The sequence below is a fragment of the Lycorma delicatula genome, chromosome 10 (genome assembly GCF_047948215.1).
Source record: "Lycorma delicatula isolate Av1 chromosome 10, ASM4794821v1, whole genome shotgun sequence".
Lineage (NCBI taxonomy): Eukaryota > Metazoa > Arthropoda > Insecta > Hemiptera > Fulgoridae > Lycorma > Lycorma delicatula.
In genome coordinates this window covers 7980059-8005016 of record NC_134464.1, presented here as the reverse complement: position 1 = coordinate 8005016, position 24958 = coordinate 7980059, and the positions used below count along the sequence as shown (strand labels likewise).

At 36.3% G+C, this 24958-nt stretch overlaps 1 protein-coding gene across 1 annotated transcript in view; it reads right to left on the bottom strand.

Moving 5' to 3' along the window:
• Positions 1-24753, bottom strand: part of LOC142331567 (G-protein coupled receptor Mth2-like) — a 52664-nt gene extending 27911 nt beyond the window's left edge. Inside the window, exon 1 of the mRNA XM_075377563.1 lies at positions 24649-24753. The gene's annotated coding sequence lies outside the window, so the exon portion shown is untranslated. The remainder of the gene's footprint in view (positions 1-24648) is intronic.
• Between the last annotated feature and the right edge of the window lie 205 nt (positions 24754-24958).

Genomic DNA, 24958 nt, shown 5'->3' with positions numbered 1-24958 from the left:
TAACAACGTTAATTTACTATTTTTTTACTAAATATTTGTACCCCTTTGTCAAAAAGTGATGCTGATTCTTTTAATAAATTAAGTCTTGCATTTTTGTGATTATAAATATTACATTGTAATTGTAAATATCATTTATGCGTATAACATTAATAACTTGTAAATCTTTATGTAAGTTTATTGTATTAATATATGTAATGAGTGAAATAAGATGTGAATCCTTAGACTTGTACTAGTCTCTTCAGACTACAATAGGACTAAGTGAAGCGAGGAGCTTGCTTACAAACTGTGTATGGAGGTGCTGAATCATCAGAAGCCGAGTACATCCAAAAGAAGCTGAAGATCTTTAAATTTTTAAAATCCTCATGAATGAAACTAAGTCTATACATACTGCTTGTACGGGAAAGACGCTGCCGTCTTATACGGGCAAGCGGTGGCTGGTAGAGCTTTCCCCTCCACCTTGGCAAAAAAAAAAAAAAAAAAAAAATCTAGTTGTAAGAATGGGAGAGAGGTTTTAATCAGTGAGAGCACTAACCTGCATGTACATAAATATATACCTCTAAATACATTTTAAAGTATAATATATATATCTTTTACCTAGGCTGGTCAAAAAGTTCTCACCCAACACAGATGTGTTGCAAGTATGACCAAATTACTATTTAAGTATGATTCTTTATATGTTATGCTATGAAGGATCAGATGTATACATTTAGAATACTAGATCGTGGATACCGGTGTTCTTTGGTGGTTGGGTTTCAATTAACCACACATCTCAGGAATGGTCGAACTGAGAATGTACTACACTTCATTTACACTCACACATATCATCCTCATTCATCCTCTGAAGAATTATCTAAACGGTAGTTACCGGAGACTAAACAGGAAAAAGAAAGAAAGAAAGAAAAGATGTATACGTTTATTTTCACGGTTGTATAGTACAAGAATAAAACAAACAAGTTTGATATTTTTTTGGAATATGGATAAAATTTATTAAGTTTGAACTGTTACTAAGTACTTGTGTTAAAAATGGTAATTCTAACAGACATAAAAAAAAGTTTTAAATTCACTTTAAAGAATTCTTCGTTTTCATTTTTTTTCAATTAAAAAAGTGGGCTGCTAAATGTAGATCAATTTAAGATGATAAAAGCTCAGCACATCCAAAACCTGCTAACACTGAAAAAATCATTAAAAATTTCCCAATGTTGTATTAAATGATCACCGACTCATGACGGTGTCCGCTACAATTATGCACATGAGCTAGTTGACATCGCAAACATTTCAATAATGTGTCAACTACATCTATAAACATTTTAGGTGTGAAAAACTTTCTGCTCTATGGGAGCTGCATTTGTTAACAACTGACCATAAACTTCTCAAGGCTACTATAAATTTATTTAAATATAATTCCACTCAGTTTCTTCAACGTTCTATTACACAACATGAAACACAGATTCATCGTTACATGTCACAGACCAAAGAATAATGGTTGCGTGAAATTGTGCCAAAGAAAGAGAAAATGGTTCAAAATAAAAAAAAACACGGCTACGCATTTTTTTCTGTTATTTAAAAAAGATTCAGCTGGGAAATTGTTATTTCAGTAGTTTTCAACAGTTGAAACTCAATAGGATTTCAACCACGCTGATTATTATCGATACATGTAATTCAAGAATTTGTGAATCTATTACCGGTCCTTTTTTCCAGAAAATTAATCTTTAATATTGTAAATTAAATACTGTTAGTTTCTTTTACAAAATAATAAGAGATTTTGCGGTTACTGATAAATCTTCTACTAATGAAAGATTTATCGATTAAATTTGTTGTTTATGACTTAAGTATTGAGAAAGGAATTCCATCAGTAGCAACTGAATCTTTAATTTTTATGTGCAAAGTCTGTGTTTTAATTTCTTGTATATCGACCTTAAAATAATAGTAATACAATAATTTGGGTCCCAGAAAAATGTAATCACTTTTTTTGCCATTCTATAAAAGAATAATTTTCACGTGTAGGGTTCCTCTAGTTTAGTAGAGACCAAAAGACAAGCCAAGTCTTAAGAGCTCTACATTCACATAGCTAATTAGCAGGGAGCAGATCTCACATTTTAAAATTTGTACTTAGAATCCCAACTCGATACTAGAATATTGTTTCTTCCAGTATTAGAATAACGATTCGGTATTCTACATACAATGTATTAAAGATTGTCAAGTTTTTCCTTTATTTTTAACTACGGGTCAGTCAGAATTTCTCTCCATTTACTTGTTTCCTGAAATATAAGTCTCCATTTATTTTCCCTCAGTTCCTGAGGGCCTGGGAAAAAAATTTATGCAATAAAAGAATCGTAAGTTACAGATTAACGTATTAAGGATTTACTGATTTCTTTTATATTTAAATTTATGAACAAAATTCTAAAAATTTTACTTTATTTAAATTCAAATACCTACAGTACAAAAATATTCTACTCGTAAAAATATTACTTAAATTAAAAGAAACTACATATATAAATATGGATGCAAATTCATGTTTTTGAATTAGACCGCCTAACGTCATGCATTATTTATGTTAAATCATAGAATATTATTACTTCACTTCAGTCAATATTATTTCCTTAAAATGTAGCATTAGTGTTATTTGAAGATAAAAGCTGGTTTAGCTTCTGTCACTTATACTTTAGAAAAAACTGTTGAATCTTTATTCTTAACATCGTATTCATTTTCGTATAAAAGATTTATAGCATTTAAAAAAAATACCAACTAGGAATATGAACCAACAATTTCACTCTTTTAAACTCACCAATTTGTGAGGTTATGTTTGTATTCATAATAAATGTGATCACCTCAAAAGTACCTCTTTTTTATGTATATATATATTTCTTAAAAATGTAACTTTTTTCTTATTCTGAGATAAACACAGTGATGCATGCAATCGGTAAATTACAACTTCATATGTAATACTACATAATTTCAAATTAAACTAACATTACAGAAAACTCACCAGGTTGGTCTAGCGGTGAACACATCTTCCCAAATAAGTTGATTTAAAAGTCGAGAGTTCCAGCGGTCAAGTCGTAGTAATCAGTTATTTTACACGGATTTGAATACTAGATCGTGGATACCGGTGTTCTTTGGTGGTTGGGTTTCAATTAACCACACATCTCAGGAACGGTCGAACTGAGACTGTACAAGATTACACTTCACTTAAATTCACACGTATCATCCTCTGAAGTAATACCTAAACAGGAATAAGAAAGAACATTACAGAAAAAAATGAATGTTTGTTCCTTCATTAAATTTTATTGCTTTCCATAAATAAAATCATTTATTTTCAAGGTTATGTATATTTAATTATGAATATGAAGATGTGACTATCCACTACAAAAATAAAACAAAAAGGCATCTCTTCAATGAATTTTATTAGTTACCGTATAAAATTACTGAATTAAAAAAAAAATTTTATGTTTTGAAAAATAAAGTACAGAAATGATAATTTAGATTCACCTACTTTAATGCAACACCTTATTCAGTCATCAACATCAAATGTTACGTTAAAATCTTATTGGTCGCCTGAGCTTTATTAGTCTGTCATTTTTAACAGAGATTCGTAAGAATGAAATTTTTTCAAACGGCTGAGAAAAAAGGATACACTAACTCAGCCTGTATTTCAAGTTGACATTAATTTTAATATAATTTTTACAAATAAAATAGATAGGATTACTAATCAATCATGTTATCGGTTGAAATATTTTTGCTTAATCATTTATAAAAGATGGCTGAGTCATTTTAGTCGTTATGATTCTTTCAATTTTTGAATGCGGTAATTACTGTTAACACTGTATTAAGATTCTGTATGTGGTCCTCCCTAGTCTTAACTAATCATTATTCTGCTGTCGCATCTCTTCAGCTTACAATCTGTTGAACTCAATGTCAAGGTTTCACTTTAGAAAAACACCACTGAAATACATGTGGATCTCAAATTAATCGAATCTTCTTCCAACATAGAATTCTCTTATTCAGAAAACTTGTTTCATTATAACTTGTTTCTGACATTATCCTTTTATTTATCTCTCTTTTCATTCTGTCTAATATCAGGACCGATTAGATCTGTTTCATTCTCAATATCTTAGGTTCTACTGAAGCAAGGATAAAGTTTTTTATTTAGGTTTATTTTCGCCTTTATTTTTGCCGGTAAGTTTAAATTTCAGATTTTTGACAAGCAGGCTAGCTTTGAGTTCTTTTATTTATCTCTCTTTCCATTCCATCTAATACATCAGGACTAATTACATCTGTTACATCTTAAATCCCTTAGGTTTAATGGAAGTAAGGATATCGTTTTTTATTTAGATCTATCTTCACCTATTTTTTACCATAAGGTTGCAGTTAAGATTTTTTACAAGTAGATTAGCTTTGAGATTTGTAAACTATACTTTTCACCGGTAAATAAATTTTTTCGATACAATTTTATCACACTGTCTATAAAATTTATGAAAAGATATACGAAGTATGTAGAGCAATATTTTTTCACTAAGGAACCTATTTGAAATGACTGAGATTTCATTCGAAATTCTGAAATAGTTTCAACAAAAAAAATTTAATCAAAGAATTAAAGTTTTTAGCCAAACTACTAATAACTGTATATTTAGAGGAAATGATGATGATTTTGCAAATTAAACCTTTATCCCTTCTATCTCCGACATTGGTATTAATGGAATAATCGTCCTTCCTGGATTCCATTACCAGCAGATCAAATTTACATTTCTGTATTGAAGTTACAATTGTTGTAATATACAAGTATGTATAATTTCTCCCTCCCCATATTTAATCTGGACTCGGGTATGTTTCTTAGTAAAAGTTACATTTGTCTGCTTGACCGGTTAATCAGTATTTTATACTTATTCAGTGCACAATGGATTACAAATATTATAACCGCTACAATTCTTGTTTTTAATGTTCAATGGACTCTTACAGCATTATTCTACAGTCAATTGTGTTAGTTTTTTTTTTTTATTAATTTATCAGCTGTGCGATAGATGAGGTGAAATTTAAGTGTAAGAACATCATTACTGACTTCTTATTAAAAATTAATCTGTATTAACCGATAGAAAATAAGACTGGAACTAGCAGTTATATAGAGGCATTGGCAAGACCCCAATTCATATTTCACAGCAAATGGAAACCGATGAATTTTGAGTGTGCATGCAAAAAAACGTGTAATCAAAAAAGAATCCCAATATTATTGTCCATTGTGTCCTTCGCAACCGGCTCTTAATTTAACTCCTAGTTTTGATTAAATCTACCGTAAGTACATTTAGGCTGGTTTACATTTAGTTTCAATTTTTTATTGTTATTATTTCCATTTTAATATTTTATGATATTTACTACTGTTTATGTTATTCCTTTTAACTGTTTTTCAGTAATGTAATGTATTATGATCGTAATTGATTAAATATTAATATTTTGTTTGATGATTATATTAAATTAATTATCAATTCTGATATTTGTATTTTTATTTTATGTCTCGCCCAGGATAACAATTTACTTTGTTTAGCCTACAAAGTTCATAATATAACGCTTCTATTACTGTAGATTGCACAGTATGAATAAAACTAATGAAAGTATAACGAGATAATTATTTTGTTGTTTGGTGGTGAACGCATCTTCCCAAATCAGTCGATTTGAAATTCGAGAGTTCCAACGGTCAAGTCCTAGTAAAGTCAGTTATTTTTATTTGGATTTGAATACTAGATCGTGGATACTGATGTTCTTTAGCGGTTGGGTTTCAATTAACCAAAAATAAAATATGAGTTTTTCAAAAGGAAAATTATAGTATAGATTTTTCATAGGTTTCACTTAAATTAGTCTAAATAATTCTCAATTTAAGTCTATTTATTGTAATTGAAATACTACTAGTTGGAATATACTTACATGGAATTGTTTTTGCTTTAAAAAAAAGGAAGTACTTTGAGAATTGCTGCTGTTTTCAGAAGTGATTCATACTTTATGTCTGGTTGTAAAAAATGAGGAAAATCTAAAAATCTGAGGCTCATTTCATCTGTGCTATTCGGCATTTTATATCGCTCCTGCTTTGCCCATCTTTAGTAATTCTACTTCCCAGATAACAAAATTCTTCTACGTCCATAATCTTTTCTCTTCCATATTCAGTGGTCCATCTACAATATTTCTACTACATTTCATTACTTTTGTTTTGCTCTTGTTATGTTCATGTGTAAAACTTCTTCCAAATCGTTCATTGTTTCTTCTAAATCTTTTTTACTCTCGGCCATAATTACCATGTCATCAACAAATCGTAGCATCTTTATGTTTTCACCTTGTACTGTTACTCCAGATCTAAATTGTTCTTTAATATTATTTACTGCTAGTTCTATGTAAAGATTAAAAAGTAACAGGAATAGGGAACATCCTTGTCGAACTCCCTTTTTTATTACAGCTTCTTTCTTATGTTCTTCAATTATTACTGTTGTTGTTTGGTTCCTATAAATGTTAGCAATTTTTCTTCTATCTCTGTAATTGAAACCTAAATTTTTTAAAATGCAGAACATTTTATTCCAGTTTACGTTATCAAATGCGTTTTCCAAGTCTATAAATGCCACGTATGCAGGTTTGTTTTTCTTTAATCTTACTTCTACTGTTAATCTGAATGCTAAAATTGCTTCCCTTGTCCCTATACTTTTCCTGAAACCAAACTGGTTTTCTGCTAACACTGCTTCCACTCTCCTTTCAATTCTTATGCACAGAATTCTAGTTAAGATTTTTGATGCATGACTAGTTAAGCTAATTTTACTGTATTCTTCACGTTTATCTGCTCCTGCTTTCTTCGGTATCATAACTATAACACACATTTTGGAATCTAACGGAAAAGAGATGCGATGTATATAAAGTATATAATATATTATTATTATTTACTCATCAGAATACAAGATTTAATTAACTCATTTAAATAAACTTTCTTGGATGCTAAAGTAACATCTTGAAACTTCAAAGCCGAGAGGAAAAATGATCTGTCATTAACGGTGAGCCCTTATGGCGTAAGCCATACTGGTGGATTGAATGTACAAGAATCTGTCAATTCATTCAACTACAGCCAACAAGTCTATTTTTTGTGCAGGTAGATACTTTCGATGGCTAAATTCTTGCTTGTGATTCTAACGGTGTATAGACATCGACCGCAATTGTAATCGCGCAGCTAAAAGAAGAGTTGTTACAGTAAATTAGTCTAGTCATAAAAGGGGAGTCCGTCCCTGACTTCGTTTAACTTTATTTTATTTTACCAATTATAAGGCCAAATTTGGTATTTTAAATCGATGCAAGAGTAGTTTACATACATTTGACTAAGGGACTATCTACGCTATTATCTATTTTATACCTAAATATAAGTTTTAAATATTTAGCTTTAACAGTAAATTGACTGCTAACTAAGATTACAATTAGCAACAGTTCCAAAGACCAGACTGCAGGTCTCTATGCCATCATTAGGTAGCCTAAAGAGGTAGCAGAAGAAAAATTAGTTAAAAAATAAAAATTGATTCATTAAATTTTAATCTCCCTCATCTAGAGTTGAAAACGATTTGTTTGTTTACGTCACTCGTATGAAAGGCAATATTCTGTTCATACATTTTGTAAATTAAGCATAGTAAACGATATTTGCTCATTAAAGCACAATAATTTTTTGATTTATTTATAACTGGAAAATAACTGATTTTTTTTTTTGTTGCAAAACCCAGAAATACACACACATATATATATATATATATATATATATATATATATATATGACAAATATCAGTACACAGGATCAAAATACTGTTTAGATTTTTATCTGGAACCGATCAGAATAGATTACATAATTGTAAATTTCTATGTTTGAGTTCATTGTTCAAAGAACTTTTATTCTGTTAATCCACATATCGATTACATTCATTGTAATTTTCCTTATATTATATAAGACTTTTTTAATATTTTATCAAAAATGTATTATAATCGATCGTTAGAATTGAAGTAATATACTCGTGCTTTTAATGAACCACCGTAACACATAATGTGTTTTTTTTTACTCCATTCTTTCTATATTCTCCTGAAGACGGGTGTAACAGGTTAAAACCTTTCGATATATTTTACTGATACGAGATTGTAGATTGTTGTTATTATTATATAATTTTTTATTTCTTTTTTCAGGGAAAAAGGATGGATATCAGACGTGGAAGAAATTTATAAATCATAAAGATTTATTATAATTAAAATTGTAATATTATCGTAATGTATAAGTCGTTTTTACTATGTTATAAGCCTGTAATCTGATAATATATCGTAGACATAAATATTGTTAGGCTGTTCTTATCAAGGTTTTGCCACGGTTTCCCTTGATACAAGAGGGCAAATGCCGGAACAGTTGATTTAGTTTTCCGTGGAATTTAATCTTTGATATCTTTATTCTCAGCTAAAATAATAAAAATGAATATTTATTTATAATTTTACATTTTGTAATTTTTTTTTTTCATTACCTGCTTTAATACCGAATTTATGTGAACCCATTAACCACTAAAAGTTGAAATTTAGCTCAAATACTTTTTACTTCCTTTACTTCGTACAAGGAAGTAAAACGGATTAATTTTCTATCGGCTAGATGGCGCTCTGCGGTATTACAGCAACCGTGTCCGTGCTGCATTATACATCGGTTTCAAAACAAGCGGAATGGAAGAGGAGGGCTGATCGCTCGGCCACCAAGGAACCTAAACCCCCATTAGATTTATTTTTGGGAGGGCATGTAAAAATCATTATTCGGAGAAAATCCGCGACATCAACCATCTACAGAAGAGGGTTGTTGCAATGCGACGGTAGCATACATTACACTCAACATCCTGACGAGTACGCGAGAAGAGCCGGATTACCGTCTGGATATTTACAGAGCAACGAATGGTACATATATCGAAGTACACCAAGAAAAACTGCAGAATCTACCCGTTAAGAGTAGACACTAATGTACAGTAAGTAAGTTATACTACCTTAAATATAATGCCGTTTAAATCGTACTTGAAATCAAACAGTTCTTATATAAACACTCTATGGTTTGCATAATTTTTCTATACGCAACAGACATCCACACGTGGATCTAACTTACGAAGGATATCTCTACAGTAAACATTAAAGTAAAGTTTTAAGCGATTCAACGGAACATTTTGGCTGATAGGTTATATATAGTAAATACAATTCGATGCTGTGTTAATAAATCGCCTGAGGTTGTGTTTTTTTTTTTAGTATTAATACAATTTTTAACTGATTTTAATTTTTTTTTTTAATTTAATTAAATATTTTGTGACACTCATTGTCATGAATTTATCACGGTTATGTATTTATCATGATTTCCCTTGATCTATCCAGGAAAATCTTGAGCGGTTCTTTTACTTTCCCGTCTAAATAACGCTATTTGGTTAGCTGGCATTTCTCCCGCCACCACCCCATTCGGTCGCCCTAGAGCATAGACCAAATGTACTGTGCCAATAAACGGCTACTGAGCCTCGAAACAGATTTGCGACCTCGTTTTCCTAATTGCTCCTAGTGAGCTCCTATCTTGCGTGAGCGGTTAAGCTGGGCGCCGTACAGCACCCGCCTATGTGTCCCTACCGCTCACTTGTCACATTAAAACTAAATCGGGGAGGCGCACCCCTTGTTACAATTAAAACAATAAAAGTTACAACTTAAAAGACGGCAATTTAAGCCGCCACGCCTCGGTCGCTGTTTGCCAGCTAGTGTCTGTCCACCATTTAAGCGCTTGGAGCTTTATTGGCTGATGGCAGCCATTATTTCTAGGAAGGTTTTCACCGACACGCCACAGGAATCAATTATTCCCCATTAAAATTAGCTTATACTACCGATGACGGTTGAACATCGCAACCTCATCGAGGAACTCCCACACGGTCCGACAATGCGGCTCACGCCACATTGACTCGCCGTTTATGAGCGGCCAGTTTTCCCCCTGACCTCTAAGTTCCAGGGTGGCCCGGTCTCTGGCCCCCCCAAGAGCAGGGCAGTCGAACATTAGGTGTTCGTTCGACTGGACCTCCCCGCAGACGCACAACTCATCAGCCGCTAGGCGAAACCTGAACAGATATTGCATCAAATTCACGTGGTTGGTGAGCACTTGGGCACCCGCCGCCCTTAAAAATGAACCTGAGGCATACCATCCCCCCAGATCCTGTATAAATCTATACAGAGATCTTCCCTTAGACGTGGTGTGCCATTCATGCTGCCATGCCTCCATCGCGAGGCCCCAAAGCCTCTTCCGCAGGCGGGAAATGGGCAACTGTTCGAAATTTAGACCCGGTGCATTGCGATCACCGTTCCGTTCCGGTTCTAGCCCGGCCCGAAACCGTATCCCAAATACCTCGGTTTCCCGACCTCTTCGCAACTTCCACATGGCTGCTCGAACTTTCACCACTAAATCGATTGGGAGAGCCTTTCCCAATACGGTAGTAGCCTCGTAGGAGGTTGTTTTAAAAACACCAGTGCATACAATTAAGGCTCTGCGCTGGGCACTCCTTAAATTTAGAAGCAGTGCTCTATTTCTGTCCAACCTATGCGCCCAAACTGGCGCCGCGTATGCAATCATAGCCTCGAAGACACCTCGGTACACTAAGTACATTTGGCGACCAGAAAGCCCGTAGTCTTTCCGAGCAATCCTTCTAAGTTTGTGCATCACAGAGACGGCGTCCGCCGCAACTTGTCTAATGTGGTTGCTAAAAAGCAACTTATCATCAAACAAAACACCTAGGTACTTATGAACCCTTACTCGGCTGATTACACAGCCTTTATACTTAATGTGGGGGTTTCGACTGCATGATAATTTGTCTGCGCCCTTTAGAAGCATAAACTTCGTCTTGGGCACAGAAATCTTTAAATTTTGCATGTCCATCCAGCCTTCGGCGGTTGACAAGGCCGCCTGCGCTCTACTTTCCAGCTGTGGTCGTGAATTTCCACGAACTAAAAGGAGACAGTCATCGGCGAAAGCCTGGGCCGTGACTCCTTCTGGGAATGTCAACCCCAGAAATCCATCGAACACCAGGTTCCACAGCAGGGGACCGAGAACGGAACCCTGCGGGCTTCCCCTGGTGACGGATTTTTCCACAACTAGGTGCGCATCTTTAAACAGGGCCGTACGGTTAGACAAATAGTCTCGTACCACGGCCTGTATGGCTTCGGGAACATCGCGGCGTTCCAAAGCATAGAGGACAGAACTCCAACACAAAGAAGGAAATGCTGCCTCTATATCAATAAAAATAGCCAAAACATATTTGCAGTCGGCGCTTTCCACCTCGGTAAGAGCATTTAAGATGCAATCCTCGGTGCCAACCCCTTTCATGAAGCCATATTGGCCTCGATTTAGAATACAGCTCATATCGATGCCTTCCTCGAGCCGTTCCACAACCAGCCTTTCCAGCAACTTGCCGAGAACCGGCAAGAGGCTGATGGGTCGATAACTGCCGACCTCACCAGGATCCTTTCCAGGTTTCAGGATTACCCTTACCAAAGCCACCTTCCAGCAAGCCGGAAAGCAGCCCCAGTTTAGGCATCCCGTGAACAGTCTGCCCAGTGGCTCTCTTATGACAGGCAATAAATGATGGAAAATATCCGGGTCAAGTTGGTCAATCCCCGGTGCCTTCCCTAGTGCCATTCGAGAAACCACTCGGTCTATATCTTCGGGTTCCACGGTCCGAACGCCAGGGAATGGTGTTTCACCCGCCCTAACGCCGATTTCCGCTTCCCCCTCCGGAGCATCTGGAAACAGAGTATCCAGGAACGCCCGGTAAGTCGCCACAGATGTTAATGTGTGGTCACGACCACCTAACCCGCACCGGACACTGGACAACACGTGCAATGGCTTCGGTCGGTAACAAGCCTTCGCGAGCTGCCAGGGATCGCGCTGCAATTCCCGCATGGAGTCTTTCCAAAACTTGAGTTTGGCTTCCTTGATGGCGTGAACATATTCGTTACGGGCGCGCCGGAAGGCCCGCAGACGCTCAGCGCGCACGTCGTTGACAGTGATCCCCGTTAGGGGGCAACGCTGGTATCTTGCCCGAGCGGACCTCACTCTTGCGCGCAGCACACTAAGGTCAGAGGACCACCATTTCTTGCCGGGCCTCCGTCTGCCTTCCACAGACGACCCCCCGGAAAATGGGGTCATGACGGCTCCAGGCACGCTAAGATCAGCGGACTGGCTGCTTGTGACGGGTCCGTCCATTGGCCTAGGCCGCCGTAGGACCACGTCGCAACCAGTCTTGATGGCCCGGCCGATTAGCTCCGCCATCAATTCCACCTCCTCCCTCGACTCCATGCTCCACCGCAACCCCTGCAATGCAGCATCGCACACCCGCCTAAGCCTGTGTCGATCCAGGCCCCTTAGGTTGTAGCGACCTGGATTTGGTGCCCTTGGACCGCCTCCGTAAGCGATTTCATAGGTTATAAGCCTATGATCGCTCACACTGGCCTCGGGCCAGACAGTCCAACTACCTATCCTTCGAAGCAAACCACCCGTCACCAAGGTGACGTCTATATAACTCTCTCCCAGTTCGCTGGAGAAAGTTGGTGGTTGCTCCGCATCATTAATCAGGTAGAGGTTCCTGGCTTCTGCGAACTGTTCGAGACCAGCGCCTCTGGGGTCTGTGAGTGGTGAACCCCAGGCGGTAGATTTGGCGTTAGCATCCAGGGCAACCAGCACTCTGGTGCCCGGGAGACTGTCCAGAATCCCGCCCAACTTCGCCAGCAAGTCATCGATACTCCATCCAAGCTGGAAGTATCCCGACACGAGTACAACATCGAGCGTACCCCTCGTGATCCGCACGACGGTGAATTGCTCATCTGACCACTGGGGCATCCAGAACACACCCAAATCGTCAGAGCCAACCACAATCGCAGAGAGCGGCCGTCCCCCACGAGAATGAATAACTTTCACCCCGTGGAAGCCGACCACCCTATCCGCGACTGCGTACGGCTCCTGGACCAAGAGGACCTCAAGGTTGTACTCCTCAAGGAGCCTCATGGCCTCGGACGTGGCTGCCCGGGAATGATGCAGATTAATCTGCCCCAGGCGTATGCGTTCGAAGTGGAAGATGTCCCCAAGGGCTTCTGACCGTTCAAGCGTCGCCATAAGCTGTGTTGTTAACAGCTCGAGCCCGTGCTATGTCGTACGCCTTACACAACCGACCTCCTACCCTGTGTCCGGCATTACTGCCTTTCACCTGGCAGCAGGCGGCGCACTTGGGTGGCGCCGACTTGGCAGGGCAGTTGGTTGCCCTGTGCCCCGGAGCGGCACAGTGGCCACACATCTCCTTTTGCGCTCGGCAACGGAGAGCGGTGTGCCCAAATCCCTGACACTTAAAGCATCGGGCTACTTGAACATGGTCGACAACTCTACAGGCCGTCCACCCAAAAAACAATCTTCCACTGGCCACTAAAACCTGCCGGATCTTCGGCGAGGTCTCGAGTACCCAGTGACTCTTCAGGGATTCCTTTCTCCCCAGCTGCCTGATCACCTTAGTTTCCCTAAGGAAGTCCTCGACGGTCATATCCAACATTGGATTTTGACCGTGGATTGCTGTGAGGATTTCAGGCTCCTCTACCCGCGTTGCCCTTGGCATATCATAAACCAATATCTGAGGCTTCCGCTCGGCTAACAGCTGAGCCTTCAGCCCGTTCTTTACCAGAACTTCTGCCTCCAGCAGTTGTTTTGCCTGCCGCTCATTTACTACCTCCAGGACTACACCATGATCCCTGGTTTTCGTGACCCGGGAAATCTGGAACTTTTCCTTCCTCGGGTCCAGGATCTTCTTTAGGGTTAGCTCCGTCATTGCCGACGAAGCCCCCTGACCAGGTTTAATAGGGACCACCTTTACAGTGGCCCGCTTAATTTTGGCCGGCGCCTGTGCTGGCGGCGGCGGACCTACCCGCTTAGGCGCAGGCGCGGCTGTTATTGAGGCGAAGGAGACAGGCTTCTTCACCTTCTCCTCCACTCTCTTAATAGTTTTGTGGAGCTCGCCCAAAGCCTCACCCGTTACCGGCTTGAAGCTTCGAACTCCTTCCACAACCTGGTCTACCTTGCCGGACAGTCGACTAACGACTGAGTCCAGCGCAAGGTTTGCACCCTGGAGGCCTTCGCATTTCAACGCCAGCCCGGTCACCATCATCATACAATCGCTCAAATAAGAGTCGACTAGGTGGCGTAGTTCCACCGCGACTCTTGATTCCTTCTTCGAGGAGATCTTGGCCCACTCAGCCCTCATCTCCTCGATCCGTCCCACACTTCCAGCCCCTGAGGCCTCCCGCCTTTCGACAGGCTTAACCTCCGGTGCCTTGGGCGCGGGAGCGGATGCAGCGTCACCGCTTACCTCCTTCCCAGACTTCGTTGGGCGCCGCACTTCTGACTTGGCGCCCCCCTCTTTGCCTGGTCCTCGCTGGACGGGCCCGGCTTTCGCCTTCACCGGACAGCTCGGAGCCGCGGTATCGGGCAGGATTTGCTGCAATGCCGCAGCACTCGGATGCTCCACTTTCCGAGGGGCTTCCGTGACCTCCTTATCGGAGGACCGGGGCCTCGGCGGCGACCTGCCGAGTGACCTCCTCGGCAAGAAGGGGTCACCGGAGACCAGGTCCTTGGCCAAACCGACCAAGTCATCCATGCAACCTCCCCCGGATTGCTCCATCGCAGAATCAGACAATACACCAACTGTGGTGCCAGACACTACAGCCACAGTTTGTTTGAACCTATCACCTATCACAAGTCCTGGTGAGCGTCAAACCTCTTATACCCCGACGGACCGTCTGTTCGGCAGCCCAATCAAGGAGTCGAAGAATGAAACACTCCTACCACCGGCTAGGTTGGAGCGGAAAACCGCTTCTCGAACCTGCCAGAGGATCTGAAAAATTTCTGGCCTCACCAACTACGAAACGGGGACACGTTGTATTTCAAAGGAAACGTCCTTATTTGGCCGACAGCAGCACTCCTGCAACACACTACGCCGCCGCTCGGTTAAACTCCTCACAGCAACGTAGGTTGACTAACCGCTGCTGATCGTTGTCAACCCCGACGACGAGAACGTAGAACGCTGTACTTGCAGAATCAAGTTGCAACCGGTTGCAGAACACAAGTTTTACAGCACGGGGCCAGAGGCCGAGAAGCGATCCTTTATTATAAGCGTTATTTATAAATAACGCTATAATAGAGCTGTAGCTCTAGAAGGAAAAAGTATCGTAATCTGTCCAATTTGGGCATATGCGATTTTCGCCGGATCTTGACTTTTCGCATCTACGGAACCCAAATTTTCCGACTGTTAATGTTCGTATGTACGAGTGTGCGAGTTCGGTGTTGGCCTCTAAATCTTCGACCAGATCAACCGGACCTATTTTGACCAAAGATGGTAGGATTATTTCTATATATGGGGCCTTGATGCGTTAAATTTTCAACTTAAAAGCTGAAGGGCGTAGAGCAAGGGCACCCTCAGTATCTCGAGATTTCACCTAATTAAAGTCGTATTTTTCTTAAAAATAAAAATATTTGCGAAATCGCACCTCCACCCCAAAAAATGCTCTAAACTACTGTTATACGAGTATATTGTGACGTCACAGGTGAGCGGTAAAATTAAATAAATGAATAATATTTAAAGTGTAAAAAAATAATTCGGACGGGCCGGTGCGGTGCGTTAAGCCTCACAGCTGCAACAATCTGCCGACGGTGTAAGCGAAATTTGTTCTGTGTAACTTGTGAAATTACATTACTTAATGCCGACAGTTGTCGCTAGTACCGTCACACATGACGGTATGCGAATTAAATACGGTATGCGCGCGCGCTTTAGTTAGAAGCATTGAATTAAGTAAACGAATAAATATTATATTTAAATAAAACGATAAATATTTTTAATTAAGTTGTGTATGTAAGCCGTAATGTAAGCCGTCTAATGAGAATTAGAAATAATGGCTAATTGAAGACTACAGAATAAGAAATTCACAGTCCACTTATTTTATTCTATTCCTATAAAAAATTATATTTTATTTATATATTTTTATAATTTTTTTTTTAATAAAAACAAAACTAGTAAACGGTTGCATAACTTCCCCAGATTTCCTCTTGACTGATTTTTATTTCAAATACGCCATTGATATTCGCGAGTACAATCGCGAAATATTTTTAAATATCGAGTAATAAAATTTGAGTCAGATTTGAACCCCTTTGTCAAATGACTTTTTACTATAAAAATTATGCAGTATTATAAAGTATATCGAGGAAAAAATCAAATTTCTTAGTAAAACATTTTGTTTCCTAGTCGATCTCCCCTTTATCAAATTATACTGTTTTAGATTATTTATAATTAAAAAAAATATATATATTACAAAAAAAAGCTGTAATGAGGATTACTTAAAATTACAACAAAAAAAATCATGAACCCCTGAAGAAGAAAATATGTTTCTTCAATTAAAAGTTTAGATACGCTTACATTCAAATAGTTTTAAAAATTACATTTTCTTGGTTAGCGAGTCTTGTCTGACAAAAGTTTTACCTTAATTCTTGCCAGTTTGGTAAAATTCAGCCAGATTGTAGATCTAAATAAAAGAGTAAATGCGATGTTTTCTTTTCTTTATGAAATCTGAAGTGAAAAATCGAAAGAAATTGGTTTGAGAACTGTATTTTTAGTAGTTTCTGAGAAATCACGGGTTAAAAGACAAACGATGTGTACATCGCCCGCATTATATTATGCTTCTGTTACTGAACAGTTTGAAAAAAAATTAAAATCGGTTGTTTATTTAAAAAACAATTAAATTATTTCATTCTACATAAACAATATTACTGTGTCAATAATTTTTAAATTATAAAAAAAAACCTCAATTTCCCGTATCCTGTTCACTGTGTAAACAAATACAAATAATTTTCATTAACGCCTTCTGAATTGTGAAATATTTTATATTTAGTCGCTTAATTTATTTATCTCTATATTATTTGATCTGTTTTTATATTTATGGACTTCGCATCTAATTTTATTTTGTAATCTATAGTGAAATTTGTCAAGCCGATCTGATTAAGGTTTTACCACGGTTTCCCTTGATCCATCCACACAAATGCCGGGACAGTTCTTTTTTTATTAATGAAATATCGTATTTACGCGTTCCTGAGTATTATATACTCTTATATAATATATTATTATTCTACACTAATCGGAATAAAAAAATTATTTATTAATTTAATTAAACCCCAAAAGAAAAGTTTATAGAGGTATCTTTTACTTTCACGTCTCGATTGAAAGTAGATGAATAACTTTAGGCGACAGAACAATCAGATAGTGTAGTGCGGTAGTGTGTAGCTTTTATTTTATTAATACTCGGTTTGTTTCACGGTAAGGGAGTGACATTTTTTATCATATGATATAATCTATATCGATTCACTATGAATGTTGAATATCTCTCTACAGAAAACTGAATTTGAACCGCAGTTCTGCTACGTCAAACATTAGACAACTTCCTGATAGCCGTGCACGGTGACTGAATCAGTCGCTGTTATCATCTATCTATACAATGTTTATCGTTCATTTATTTTTTTTTCGATCGATGAATTAATTCACCGCAGAAGCTTAAAAGACACTTCTAAGGTGGGAACTTAAAATGGAAATTGTTAGCGTATGAAGAATACAGTGTCTGGCCGAGATTAGAACCCGGTACTCTGAATGAACGGCCGAGACGCTACCGCTCGGCTACGGAAATCGAGTAATTAATTTTATTTTTCGCTTTTAAGTCGGTTCAGCTATTAATTACGTTTTGATTGTTTTGTAATACGTTTACCATAACTAGGCGACAATTCAACCGACGACTTTCAATGTAACAGGGGGAGCAGTTCTTTTTCCGTTGTTACAATCTTCATTCGTTTTATTTATTTAATTTTAAATATTTAGCGATATTTGATATCAAATTTCTATGCGCGCGCGTGCGATTGTTTTAACGTGTACTTTTATATTAATAATAAAGTCACCTGATTTGAGGTTTGTCAGAAATGGAACATTAAATAAACGGTAACTATCAGTTCTATTTTATTTATCGTAAATACAGGGTGATTTAGGAGGAAAGGGAAATAATTTGGGAACCGATTCTAGATTTTGAAATAAAGGAAAAAGTTCACGTACAAACATATGTCCGAAAACGCTTCTTTGTAAATTTACGGCTAGCATAGATTTCGCTCGGGTTTCAGTTCCCCGGTGAAATAAGTCATACTGAAATTTTTAAGGCGTTATATAAGGGGTAAAACTGATGGTTTCTTGTTTTTTGACCTGAAAAATAGAAAAAAAACCCCAGAACTATCATCCCTTATTTTCACGATATCCAGCGTAGAACAGAAACGTTCAGTAACGAAAAACACGTTTTTTTAGGTTTGAAGTAGAATAACTTTGTTAAACAAACTTGTAGAGTTTAATTCTGAGAATCGTTGTAATATACTCTATGGAAAAAAAACTTTAAGGATTTGTAAAAGTAAAATCAACCGTTTTCTTTTTTTATTTAGTAAAATATGTTTAACCTTTGAAAAATTAAAATAATAGTTTTAATTTACTTTAAAAAAAAAAATACTCACTGTGGTTTATATATTTTTTTTAATTTAAAATAAATGTTGGAAAATTCCACCGTTGACATCGATGCACTACTTTTCAACTCGTTTTCTTGACGTTCCTTGATGAGGACAGAATGCAAGCGATCAGTTCGTTCGTCACGTGCATCTACTCTTTGCTTCTACACCTCTCATTTCATCCGTGCCCGTAAACAATAATCTAAGGGGTTTAAGGTTCAGCGATCTATTCGGACAATTTACCAGCCCTCTACATCCAGTCCATATACCGGTAAATTTTTCATCTAAAAACCGTCTTACTTTATTCGGGAAACGGGTCGGTACTCCATCAATTCGATAACACATTTCGATTTGTTTCTACGATGACAAATTTTCAAGCAAAAATTAAAAAATTTCTCCCCGTAACACGTTCTAGTAAGAAAGGGCCTAATTTGTTGTCGATCGTGCCGCATCAAACGTTCACCGAAAATTACGGCTGGAAATTTGATCCGACTGGAGCGTGTGGTTTTCTTCACACCACCGATGTGAATTTCACGTGTTGTTTACGCCGTTACGGATACAAGTAGCTTCGTCCGAAGATAGTACGAACGAGATTTAAAAGTAATTATGTTAACCCGCTGAAAAAACTCTTCCGGCACGGTCACCAAGCTTGAGGTGTTGTATTTTATGGCTGTGACAAGGATTCAGTCCTTGAGCGTGTAATGTCCTCCGTACTGTAGAATGTCGAGTAGCGTAGAAATACTTCCCGTGCTCGTTTTGGAACTAAACTGTACTACTTGAAGAATTTTTTTATTTTCATCGGCTTGTAACGGTTGGCGATCAGATGAAACACGAGTGCTGCGAAGTGTACTATTCTCACGAAGATTATTAAATTCTACAAATCAGTTTGTTGTTTGCGATCTAAATTTATTACGCTAAAAAGTTGTTTTTAATTTTCATAAATTCATTCGTTGTTTTCTGTTAAATTTTGTTCCGTTTTGTTTTTAATAATAAAAGTTGATATTTTTTTTTTGTTTTTCGTAACTTCATTTCATCAATTTTCTCAAAATTAAGTTCTCTACACGTTTTCTTAATAAAATTTACGCATTTTTCAATCGTTTATCAAAGTTATTGTACTTCAAACCTAAAAAAAAACCTGTTTTTCGTCACTGAATTTTTCTGTTTTACGGCGGTTATCATAAAATCTATGGGAGATACAATATTGGGACCTGCTTTATTCGATTTTTCATAAGAACCCGTCAAGTTTACTCCTTTAATGACCCCCTTAAAAATTAAGACGTTTCGGTTAGTCTGTTTTGCTTAGGTTTTACACGATAAGGTTTCCGATTTAAGTCGTGAAGAATCTTACAAGATGTGTATTTTACACGATCTTGGTGCGATAATTTACCCTATAGATTTTTTTCGGACCGGCAGATATTGTATTTTGAATACGGGCTATGGCCTACGGAGTCCTGACGAAAGGTGGCCTATTTCGTTTTGAGTTTGAAACGGACTCCGTTGTGCGCCGTTTTTTAACCGAATCGTGTACTACTACTATTTATCGGGATACTGACGTTTCTCTTGAAATGATCCAATCCAAAGCGTCCTCGATAGCAGCCCTTTCCTCGATGGAATACTGTATTTTAGAATAAACATAATCGTAAAGAACGAAACTATATCGCTTCAACAACCCCTTGTAAATAAATTTGTACCTTCAAAACTAGATTGAACTAACATACAATCAAGTTTTGAAGGTACAAATTTATTTACTGTAATACATAATTTGTGCTAGATTTAAAAAAATTCAGATTATAATAAAAGCGAAGTGTTTAAAAAAAAATTAAATATAAATAAAATAAATGTAATAAGTAAATTTTTTATAATAATAAATGCTTTAATAGAAAAACAATACTTCGATAGTCAATGATAAAAAATAAAACAATAATTTATAAAATTGTATCGTTCATACGCTGTCAGAGGTAATTATTTTTTGTTTAATTTTTTTGGGATGTAAAACCAACTGTCAGTCTGACTAATGCGTAGACGGGAGCGGTGAGAGGGGGGGGGGTGAAACAATGCAGGTGGCTAACTTCACTCTGATTGGCTACCCACGTACAGTACTGGTCACGCGATGGTAAACAATTCAAATACAACCGTAAATGTGCGTACGTGTGTGTGTATTTCTGTCGAATAACAAAGTTAATATCCCTATTATATTTCTTATATAGACGTTCGATATAATTAAATTAAATAAAGATTTGTTGATCATTTTATATCTATTATTACATTTTATTTAAAATAATAATTAATCTCCCTTAATTTTAATAATTTTTTTAAAAATATTACGATTAAATTTATCAGTTTTGTAAAGTAATTTACAAAAAAAAAAATTCTAATATTACATAATAACAGATAAAATTTTTCCAGTTTTATTTACAATTCGACCTAGTTATCTTTATAAAATAATGCTATTCCTAACACGTATTAATACCTAATACATTTTTCTATTTATTTATTTGTACGGGCAATAGACCGACATTCAGTTCGTCACTTACTTTTATTTCAAATTTTAATAAAGCGTATAAAAAAGCCAATTCTGACCGAAATTTGAACACAGAACTTTCTGTCTACCTGTAATTCTGGTATCTTTTGCCAATGTTTTCATTACTATTATTTTTGTTTTTACTTTCTATTCTCTTAAATACAAGTTTAAAATTGTAATTTATCACCGATAAATTTCAAGCATTTTAAAATACGAAATTTAATATTCCAGAAACGAATAAAAGTGAAATACAAAATACCGTAAGAATTTGGTACGAAATTATATACTTATTTAGAGAATACGATTATCAAAATAAGAGTCGCTCTTGGAAAGTAATAAAACATCACAATCACTATCATCACCCCGTCTCTTAAACCTCACTCTGTCCCAGACAGCGCGAAAATTCTCTAACATTCTCTCTCTCATTCTCTCTGTGGGTGCGTGTGAGCGCGTTTTTACACATTAACCGTACTTTGCTTAACCCACGACTACGGTACGTTTAGAGTGTGCAATAATTTTTTTTTCTATTTTATTTGGTTAATTATTTATCGGCCGATTAACCTAAAATTTATAAACAAGCGTGTAACTTTTGTTTATTTTTGGGGGATACTATGTAGCCGGTGTTATAAATAGAAAATGCAGTACGTGAAAACAAAAATAATAACACTTATTTTAAGCTATATTAAAATAATATTAATATAAAGAAACTTACCTCGATTAATAATGAAGGTCATTAAACACCAAAACAAAATAAACAACGTATAAGAAATAATTAAACAAGAATGACCGCAGACACGAGGATCCAAATTGAACTGCATATCAACTGGAATCTAGCGACATCTGTAATGTCGCTAGATTCCATAAGCTTTCGTTCTCTGCCACGCACGTTATTTCTCTGTCGCTTCAAACAACGTCCGAACAAATCTGCAAAATAAATTATGAAAATTGGCGCGCCAACTAAAATGTATTACCTACACTGTACTGTTTCTCCTCTCATAATAACAACCGACAGTATAGCATTAATGTTTTACAGATTTGAAAACTTTTAATTTGACAAAATAATAACTGAAACCAAATTTTCGCTTAAACCTATGTATACAAAGTTAACAAAGGAACGTAACCAACGTTAAACTGTAATGTTAAGGTTTTCAGTTATTTCCTTTTATTCGAACCCGGGACCTCCGGATAAAAGGCTCCGCAATTAGTCGAAAAATGTTTGAGATATGGAGGTCCGAATAATCGACGTTTTAACAAACATTAATCTCAGATTATATTTAATTTGAATCACAATTTTGTAACAAGAAAATCTCTGATAATTCGAGTACTTAAACAAGCAATAGTTTATGTAAATTTTACGGATAAATAAAATATATAAGTCCGGTTAACCGAGAGTCGGATGTATAAAATCAGTGATTATTTTACTAACTGTATTATAACAACATAAAAAAAAATTAAAATAAACAAAAAAGTTATCAAGTATGATTTTTAAGTTTTTAACAGTAATACATAAACGATAAATATCAAAGTTCATTGACCTTATAAGTTCATTGACCTTGTTGTCAAACAAAGAATTTAACACGATTTAATTTTTTTTTTTTTAATATATAAATATAAATAATAGTAAAATAATAATAAGATTTATTATTAAATTTAAAAAAAAATAAATAATAAAAATTTTACGAAAAATATTAAAAATTATTTTTTTCATTCATCTTCCTTACTGGTTAGCTTGGAAGATGTGTTCTATGTGTTGAATAACTCAAACGCAACGCAGTAAATTAACTGATGCCGATCTTGGCTGCCAAAGGGCCAGGGGGGAAGGAAAACTCAGGTTAATTTGCAACATGGCACCTGTTGTAGTCACAATGTTAGAGCTGCGTTTTATATACCACTCCGTATTAAGAATAGTATTAGAAGAGAAGAGAAGTAAGAGAGAGTGAGAGAGAGACCCTCTGTCTCGCTTCCTCTCCATCACTGATCCCCCTACCAACCCCTCTCTCAATTTCTCTCCATCGCCCTCGCACCCTCTCCCACCAAATCTCTCACACTACCCGCTCTGTCACTCACTCGACCCCTCTCTCTCCCAGTCACTCTCTCACTCTCCCCCTCCGTCAATCTCTCTCGCTGTATGCGGTGGGCTACTTAAACATGTTTGTATTTTTTTCAATTTTCTCACTCAAAGTGCATTTTTACAAAAACTTTGTAATAATAAAATTGACCGTTAAGGTTTTCGACACTTTTTTAATTTATTAATGCCTTTCCGTTCGTGAAAAAGCTTTAAAAAATTTCTCGTTGGAATTATAACAAAAAAAACGGTAACTGTAAATGAAAAATTTACGTAAAATTTAACCTCTGATCCAAAGATTTTTCCCGACGAGAAGAAAAGTTACAACGTCGTTTGTAGTAATAAAAAATTACGCGTATAGAATTTTATTTCGAAAATACGAGTACATCGTTAAATTATGTTACTTCAATTTTTTTTTTAATTTCAGTGCTCCTTTGATCAGCAAACAAACATAGTTTTTTTTGTAATTTCTTTATTTTGCGTCGTTTATAATTGTACGTAAAGAATTAGATGAACTCTAACCGATAAGGAATGCCAAACGATGCCGAGATTCGAACCTAGGAATATCGGTATATCAGTCGCTTAATTTATCAACCGATCGATCTAAGGAGGGTCGTTATATCTTTCTTAAAAATAGTTTTCCTCTAAAAGAACGATCGACTATACATTTTCAACAATGTTGTGATTTTTTTTAATTTAGCTTAAAAAATATAAAGTAAACACGGGAAATGTTAAATATAAAAATCTGTAATGAACTATTTGTTGTATATATCTCGTTGTACTGTTTACGAATAATTTCTGCTTTAAATATTATGTACGCATAATTATTAAGATGATACACGATTATACCGAGTCTTTATCGGGTGTCGAACTCATATTATAAAATATTGGTTGCCTTCTACAAACTCACTACCGATGTTTTTTCCTTTCTTACTTATATTATTAAATATATATGTTAAATAAAAACTACGCCGATAAATTTCTAAAAATATTTTTACAAATTTATTAAAACGATTATTTGTTACTTTCTTTCCTATCAAAAAAGTTTCTTCAAATTTTTATGTTATTCCCGAGTATTATTCATTTATTTGAATATTTAACGATATTAATTGGGATCGGTGAACAAACGATAAGCTATTTAGGTGTCGAACCCAGGACTCCAGTAAGTAAATCTTATTTTCTTAGCTTCATTCTCGTTACCCGACTTAAAACTTAATATATTTAACATGAAATACATCTAATATATCACTCACGAAATACTCTTACAAACATATAACTTGTTTATTTTTTCGATACTGTTTAGCCGCTATTAAGAGATAAATAAACAAATTTATTATTATTAAATTTATATTGTAAAAATAGACGAGAGTAAATTGGGTTCTAACATTTTTAATCTAATAAATAATTTGAATAACACATACACAGAATAAAACAACTGCCAATAATATTAAAAAAATAAATACAACTCACCTTAATCAGTAATAAGAAATATCTCAGTAAAAAGATGTAAATTGGATGACGTCAATGTTAACTGCAAGCATTACGTATTCAGTCGGCTATCTACCGATAATTCCCGCCAATAACTAACCACAAAACAAAGCATCTCGGTGAATTTGTTTAGTTAGACTCATCTTCCCCCCACTACGGAATCGACGTCATCGAAAGACATCCGCTAGTTTAACAACAAAATTATGATGAAAAAATATTATATCTAAAATTTGGTTCGCAAACTGTCATTTACCATCAATTTTTTTAACAATTGACCATCCATTACATGTCG